Source organism: Notamacropus eugenii, chromosome 1 (genome assembly GCF_028372415.1).
Source record: "Notamacropus eugenii isolate mMacEug1 chromosome 1, mMacEug1.pri_v2, whole genome shotgun sequence".
NCBI classification, from domain to species: domain Eukaryota; kingdom Metazoa; phylum Chordata; class Mammalia; order Diprotodontia; family Macropodidae; genus Notamacropus; species Notamacropus eugenii.
In genome coordinates, this window is record NC_092872.1 from 718,774,950 (window position 1) to 718,783,476 (window position 8,527).

The 8,527-nt window shown below is 41.4% G+C and overlaps 1 pseudogene; it reads left to right on the top strand.

Annotated features, from left to right (window-relative positions):
- Positions 1-6,376, top strand: part of LOC140520054 (14-3-3 protein zeta/delta pseudogene) — a 36,246-nt pseudogene extending 29,870 nt beyond the window's left edge.
- Positions 6,377-8,527: the final 2,151 nt, after the last annotated feature.

Consider the following 8,527-nt stretch of genomic DNA (forward strand, 5'->3'; position numbering starts at 1 on the left):
TCTATTCATGAAGCCATTGTGTTGACCCAGATCCCAGCATCCCTGTCTGTGACATCAGGAGATAGAGTCATCATAAACTGCAAAGCCAGTTCCAGCATTAACAAGTGAATGAACTGGTTCCAGCAGAAAGTAGGACAGTCTCTCAAGCTCCAGATCAATATCATTTCCTCCATGCGTTTTGGAGTTCCTGCTAGATTCAATGCAGTAGCTCTGGGGCAGATTTCACCTTCAGCATCAGTGCTGTGGAGGCTGAGGACACTGTAGATTATTACTGTTTGCAACACTGTTTCAGCCCTGAACAAAAACCTCCCCAAGTTGCTCAGCCCTTCAGTTCAGGGGAGCAGCTGCTGCCCCAGAGTCACTGCCTTGGGGCAACCACTGCTATCAGGAGAGAATTGGGCCTAACTCAGGTCTGCTGCAGCAGTCTCTTATCTCAGAGACTCTGACTGTGGTAGAAAAATTAAGAAGAGAGAGGAAAAAGGAGGAAGAGAAAGAATCTCCTGCCTGGTCAGTTTTAGACAAAAACCACAAACCTTCCCATGGGGGCTGCTTCCAGAAGTTCATCTCATTCTTTACTCTGCCCTCTGCTCCCTGCCCCAATCTCCTCACCCTAAGCTGGTATTTAAGAGGAAACTGCAAACAATTCACGGGAATGGGTCTGGACTCTCAGCTCTGGCTGCTTTTCCTCAGCCCTAAAAAGACAGCCAGGGTAGACAAGGTCGATGGAACAATCTCTAAAGTACTTGAGGCAACTCAGTCTATAGGATGAATCCAGTCTCTCTTCTCACTCTTAACTTAACTTTCTAGCAACACTAGCTCCCCTATCTTGGTCACCCTTGGTAGTCACTTGTTCATCTTCCTGGAGACTGGACCATCAGCATTGGGGATAACGATCCTTAACTTCCATAAGCCTTCTAAGGAAAATGGGAGTGAAACAAACAATAAAGGAGGCAGGGTAGAAAAAAAAAAAACCAAGAAATTTGCATGAGAATTTTGTTGTACATATGAAAGAAATAGCAAGTTGTGCCTAGTAGATTAGCAATTTCATATACAATCATCTTGTTATTGTACTAAGTTATGGAAATGATTGATTCCATAAATATTTATTAATTTAATAAAAAAGAGAAATAAGAAAAATTAAGAAAAGAGACAGAACCAAGATGGTGGAGAAAAGGCAGAGACATGCCTGAACTCATCATCAAATGCCTACAAATACTCTCTCAAAATGACTCTGAACAAATTCTAGAGCAACAGAACCCACAAACAAAAATGGAGTAAAATAAATTGTCAACCTAACACAAGTTGGAAGGCCAGCAGGAAAGGTGTGTTTTACCAGAATGAAGGAGAAACAGCATCCAGAGTAGGCCTTGCCAGCACAGACTGGGTCCCAGCAAACCCAGAGCAGGCCTTGGGGTAACTGAATCACTGATAGCAGTAGTGGTCTCTAGACCTCTTAGCCCACAGACACCAAAGACAACTTAGAAGTCCAGAAAGAAAGATATGTTGCACCTGGGTGAAAGTGGAGTGCACACCAGCATTGCCCCAGTGGCAGTAAACCAGGGGCTGGCTTTGGGGATTACTGAATCAGTTGGGGCAGCTTTCAGAGTTCTCAGTCCACAGATGGTGAGGGAGTGGAACAACTGGCCAGAAGACGATTACAGCGGTCTTTTTGTTAGCACTGATGCAGGACTCAGTTACTTTGGCTATTGGCAGATGGAGGTCCTGTGGGGAAGTCCCAGGGCAAGGGGGAGAACTAGTATAGCAGAGCTTGCAGCCACAGTGGAGGAGGAACCTCCTCACATCTCCAGGGCAGAAAAGAGGGGTGGTCACTCACAGACCACAGCACAGGCAAGGAGAGGAGGAAAACATACTCTCTAGACCATACCACTTTGGAGGAATGGAAAGATTATAAATCTTTAAAAGTATCTCTGAGAACAGCTGCACAAAACACCCGAAGCTTAGGATACTGTGCCCTCCACCCTAGAAGCAGCTAAAAGGCAAATAATAGACTGGGCAAATGAGAAAAGAATAAAAAATCACTCTATCAAAGTTACTCTGGTGACATGGAAGATCAAAACACACACTCAGAAGAAGACATCAAAGTCAAAATTCCTACACCTGAAGCCTCCAAGAAAAATATGAATTCATTTCAGGCCATGAAAGAGCCCAAAAAAGATTTTGAAAATCAAATAAGAAAGGGAGAGGAATAATTAGGAAGAGAAATGAAGGTGATGCACAAAAATCATGAAAAATGAGTTAATAGCTTGCTAAAGGAGACAGAGAAATAATTTGAAGAAAATACCATGCTAAAAAACAGACTAGGCCAAATGGGAAAAGAGCTCCAAGAAGGTCACTAGAGAAAATAATTCCTTAGTAATACAGGGCAAATGGAAGTTAATGACTTTAGGAGAAACCAAAGAACCTCAAAACAAAACCAAAAGAATAAAAAAATAGAACACAATGTGATATATCTCATTGGAAAAACAACTGACCTGGAAAATGGATCCAGGAGAGAGAAATAAAAAATTATTTAACTGCCTGAAAGCCATGACCAAAAAACATCTTCTAGACATCATTTTTCAAGAAATTATCAAGGAAAACTTTCCTGACATTTTAGAACCAGAAAGCAAAATAGAAATTGAAAGAATCAACTGATCACCTCTTTAAAGAAATCCCCAAATGGAAAGTCTCACGAATATTATAGCCAAATTCTCAAGTTCCCAGGGCAAGGAAAAAAATATTGCAAGCATTCAGGAGAAAACAATTCAAATATTGTGGATTCATTGCTAGGAAACACAAGATTTATCAGTTTCTACATAAAGGATGGAAGGGCTTAGAATATGATAATCTGCAGGGCAAAAGAGGTAGAACTACAACCAAGAAACATCTACTCAGCAAAACTAAGTATAATACTTCAAGGGAGGAAATAGACATTCAATGAGACAAAGTACTTTCAAACATTCTTCATGAAAGAATAGAACTGAACAGAAAATTTTACTTTCAAATACAATACACAAGAGAAACATAAAAAGGTAATTATGAAAGGGAAACCATAAGGGACTTAATAAGGTTCATCTGGTTACATTCCAACATGGGAAGATGACATTTTTAAGTCATAAGACCTTTCTCATTATTAGGGTAGTAAGAAGGAATATATATAGAAAGAGGGCACAGGTGCGAGCTGAATATGAAGAGATGATATCTAAAAATCAAAATTAAGGAGCAAGAGAGAGGAATGTACTGGGTGAAAGGGAAAGGGAGATGTAAAATGAGGTCAATTACCTCACATAAAAGAGACAAGAAAAATCTTCTACAGTGGAAAGAAAAGAGGGAAGAGGTGAGGTAGAATGAGTGAACCTTACTCTCATCAGAATTAGCTCAAAGTGAGAATGACATGCACACCGAATTGGGTATAGAAATCTTTCTTCCCCTACAGGAAACTAGGAAGGAAAGGAGATAAGAGATGGGGGGCAACAACTAAAGGGAGGGCAGAATGATGGACGGGGTAGTCAGAAACAAAACATTTCTGAGGAGGGAAAGGGTGAAAGGAGAGAGAGAGAATAGAATAGAATAAAATAAATAGAATACAATTACCAACAGTAACTGTGAATAAAATTTTTAATCAAGTTTCTCTGATAAAGGCTTCATTTCTCAAACATATAGAGAAGTGAGTCAAATTTGTAAAAATAAGAGCCATTCTCCAACTGATAAATGATCAGAAAGATACAATCAGTTTTTAGATGAAGTAATGAAAGTTATCTATAGTCAAATGAAATAGTACTCTAACTCAGTATTAATTGGAGAAATGCAAATAAAAACAATTCTCAGGTATTATCTCATGCCTATTAAATTGGCTAATAGGACAGAAAAGATAAACGACAAATGTTGGACAGGATGAAAAATAAGACGTTAATGAATTGTTGGTTGAGTTGTGAACTGATTCCACCCTTCTGTAAAGCTATTTGGACCCTAACCCTATAAGATGTTAGGGGAGGTGGGGGGGGGGTGTTATGAGCCTGGGAAAACTGCCTAGATGTAAGCCTCCCCTCTATCTCTATCCTTTTCTTCCCTCCTCTGTGGGATATGCATTTTTCAGTCTGTTAAGTCTCAAAGGTAAAAGAGACTAGGTTGTTCCTCTCCAGGGAAGATTGGAAGGTACCCTTCTGTACCTAATCCTTTTTCTCCCTACAGCTGGGGTCTTTCTCCAAGCACTTGGGAAGACTGGCAGGTAGCTTTTGGGCCTGACCTCTCAGGTCCCATTAGAGCAGACAAGTCTGACTTGCCCTGACACTCCCAGGCTCTGGGTCCAGTGCTTGGAAGCCATGGACCCTGGCACACGTTCCAAAGCCCTGTCTGCAAGGGTAATTCCAGTTTTCTCAATTCTCTCGTCACTACAGAACTGGGAAAATTGCAAGTACTCCTTTCCCTCTGCACTCCAATACTCCTGTCCCCACATCCATGTTTGTAGGATTTCCCTCTTCTCCCCTTGCCTACTGGCCACCAGATTCTCACAGCAGGACTTCCTTGAGAGCTGCCCCCTAAGTTAGCAAAGAAAATAATTGAAATTCTTTTTCCTGCAGCCCCGGCTCTGACCAGTCTATGAAAATTTAGAACAGCAATGAAAAGTTAGAGTCTTAGCATATTCTGGAGGTTTTTCATTGATAATTAAGGAGTTTTGAAACACCTCCTTACAACCTCAGTCCCTCCCTTCTCCCACTCTCTTTCTTTGAGTCACCAGGGTCTCTCAGAACAAATGCAGACAGCACTGGAATTTACTATCAACTCCTATCATCCAAGATCAGATTAGGAAAAGAGAGTTTCACCTTTTATCCCCACTGCAAATTCAGTTCCCCCAATTGAAAAGAGGAAGGAAGGGGGAGAGCTCCTCCCTAAATGGGCATATACTCATTCATATGATCCTTGAGTTGAGGTCGGACCAGCAAGTTGAGGGAACTGAGGCAAATAGAGGTTAAGTGACTTTCCCAGGGTGACAGGAGTTCATTTTTGGGACCAGATTTGAACACAGGTCTTCCTGATTCAGGCCTACCTCTCTAACCACTGTACCACCAGCTGCTACCAATGGCAACAACAATAATATCTCCATTAAAGTAGGGAAAGGAGGCCACTGCTGCCACTCAGAGACCACTGAATGTCATGTTGGTCTGTCTGCCAATGCCATTCACTCTGGGCACAGAACACTCAGTCCTGGTTAAAATTGTAAGGGGCGCTGACCACCACACCATCTGGGATGCCACACTGACAGACATCAGGTAAACTGAGTCTGGAGCAGGGAAGGGTGAACAAGATGGCTCTGGAAGGGACGGGCCCACCCCTGGTTTGTTGTTGTCACTATAGTTCCAGCTTGCGTTCATTTCTATAGTTTCGGGTTTGTTTATGTGTGTTACCATGGTTCACTGGGCTAGCTGGCAGAGATTATATAATCAGAGTGCTTGCTTGAATAAATTGGAGTTGCTTCACTGACCTGCTCTCCCGCCTCATTCTCTTACTCGCGAGGTCCACAGGAGGACGAGCAGCCTGCTGCCCGGGCATAAGATTTGGTGCTCTCGGTAAGCGATGCCGTAACCATAGCATAAAATGACCTGGTACAGAAGGCCACATGGGCTGAGCAGGCTGAGACATGTGATGACACAGCCACCTGCATGAAGTCTGTAACTGAGCAAGGTGCTGAATTATCCAGTGAGGAGAGGAATCTTCTCTCTGTTCCTGGCAAAAAGGTCATGGGAGCCTAAAGGTCATCTTGGAGGGTTTCAAATATTGAGAAAACGATGTAAAGTGCTAAGAAAAAACAGCCAATGGCCAAGAATACACAGAGAAAATGGAGGTCAAACAATGAAGAGTCTGCAATTATGTACTGTCTGTATTGAAAAAGTTCGTGATTCCTAATGCTTCACAAGCACAAAGCAAAATTTTTTATTTGAAAATGTAAGGAGATTACTATCATTATTTGGCTGAGGTTGCTGCTGGTAATGACAAGAAAGGAACAGGAGATCATTCCTACCAACCATATCAAGAAGCACGTGAAATCAGCAAAATGGAGATGGAACCAACACATCCCGTGAGATTGGGTCTGGCCTTGAACTTCTCCTGGTTCTGTTATGAGATCCTGGACTCCCCAGAGAAAGCCTGCTACCTTACAAAGACAGCTTTTGATGAAGCCATTGATGAACTTGATACATTAAGGAAAGAATCATACACAGACAGCACATTAATAATGCAATTAAGGAAAGACAACTTGACAATGTGGACATCGGACGCCCAAGGACATGACTCTGAAGCAGGAGGAGAGAATTAAGCAGCCTCCCAACTTTTGTCTGCCTCATTCTAAAATTTACATGGTCGACTATTTATCACCCGTGCTGGCTCCATTTCTGTTTACAACTGATGAAAGTTTATGTTACTTCTATTTGGATTTCTATGTTTCCCATGTGATTTTTATGTTTAATATTAGGAGAGTAGAGTGAGTTGACATTTGGGAATTAACTGTTTTCAACTGAGGTGTCCAGTGTAGGGATAAGGAATTGTTATACACGTTTTACATATTTGGCATAGTGCTTTTGGTAAGCTGTGATTTCATAAGGCCAGTGTTAAAAGAGCTTCCATGTCTAAGCAAAGAAAACTGCCTACGTATTGGTCTGTCATGGTAGGGGATAAAGGCATAACTGGTTGCAGTCAGAGATATAATTATTGTGAATACCTTAGTGTTGGAGCACTCATAGCTATGGTGGAAACAGATGTCCCATACATGTCACACACCATTCCATGTATATCTGTGGAATACACAGTCTCAATATGTACATCTTCTTCATTGCAGTTGCAAAAGTGATCCTTATGACAAACTTTTACCCAGTCACTTTACTCTGGAGAAGGGCAGGAACGGTTCACACTGCACTATTTGTAAAGGTACCTGCTGTTTGCTTTCATTATTTTTGTTACACTCATTTTATTTGTATTTGAATGGTTTAACCAACCTAAGAACAAAATGTACAAGTAAAGACGCAGCAAAATGAATTGCTTGATGTTCATAAAGTTGCTGTCCCTCACACCAGCAGTAAAACAAGAACCCATGTGTTTACATTTCTTAGGTTTTGGGCTTTTATGACTTTTTTGATACTGGCCTGGCATGCACGTGCTGGAAAAATAGGGAACAGGGAAATAACTTGAGATGATGGCTAGCTTTGTTTAATGTCTCATGAAATTTTCATGAACAATCCAATCATAATTGTTAAGAACATGGTATTAAGTTGATGTTAGCAGAAGAAACACTTTACGAATGGAATTTTCAAAAATAAAATAGGGAAAAGACTTTGTAAATTGCTAAAGGGCAATCGTAATTAAGCCTTTCCTACAATCACCTAAGTCAGTGATGAACTCAAAGGTTTCCCCTGTCTCACTGAACCATGGGAAAGGAAAACTGATGATAGCATATCAAGAGGGGGGAGGGACTGAAAAAATAGAGGGCTGATGGGGATAATATGTTTATAAGGTCTGTCAATCAATCAGTCAAGACATATTTATTAAGCAGCTACTCTATTCCAGGCACTCTGCTAAGCAGAGGGAACACAAAAGGAGAGAAAGACAGTCCTTGCTCTCAAGGAGCTCACCATCTAACGGGGGAGACAGCAGACAAAGAAATATAGACAGAAAAAAATTATATACCAGATTAGTAATCAAAGGAATCCAGCAGAGTAGGATCTGGATGAAGCAGACCACAGGATCAGGCAGATTCTGTTACCTTAAATGTTGGTCAGTCTTGTCTATACCTAAAAGCTTAAGAGAAGAGAGCCTCTAAGGGAATTGGAGGGCTTAAGGCCTCAGGAAGTGGAGATAGGGGTGGGAGTGAAGAATGAGAAGGAATGAAGTATGGGGAATGGGTACAAGATATGGCATCTTCCTCTCAGCTTAGAACTGAATGATATAAGAAGAATGATTTCTTGACATGAAAGCCCAAGTCATAGGAAGCAGCTAGAGATCTTGGGATGGGCAGTGATGCTTCTCTGACTGTTTTTCACCCACTCTCATAACTGGCTCTTGGGACTAGTACGGCCCACAGCCCTGGGCGTTCTTTATTTTTCAAGTGGAACATCAGGGCTGACTCAGAAGCAGAAAGCTCTCTTCATGAGGAAATGAATGGAACAGGGCTGAGAACAGACAAATATCCCAGAAATCAGCTCTAGATTCACATTAGGGCAAAAAAGCAAGCTAAAGAGACCCAGGAATGGTCATTAAGGGTTGAAAGGAAGAAATATGGGACCAGATCAGAGGGTGAGAATTGAAGTAAAAGAACACAGTTCATTTGACCATGCTTCCTGCTAAAAGGATCGAATCTTTCATGTCTTAGGGGTTTATTCTAGGATGATAATCATTTACCTGACAGGGAACACAGAAAGCCTGTTGATTTCCAGTTGCACAAATTCTATTACCTAGAAAGTGTTCTATTACCTAGAAAGAGGGAGAAGCAAAGCTATATCAGCACCAAAGGATTTAAGAGTGTCTCCACATGACAGCT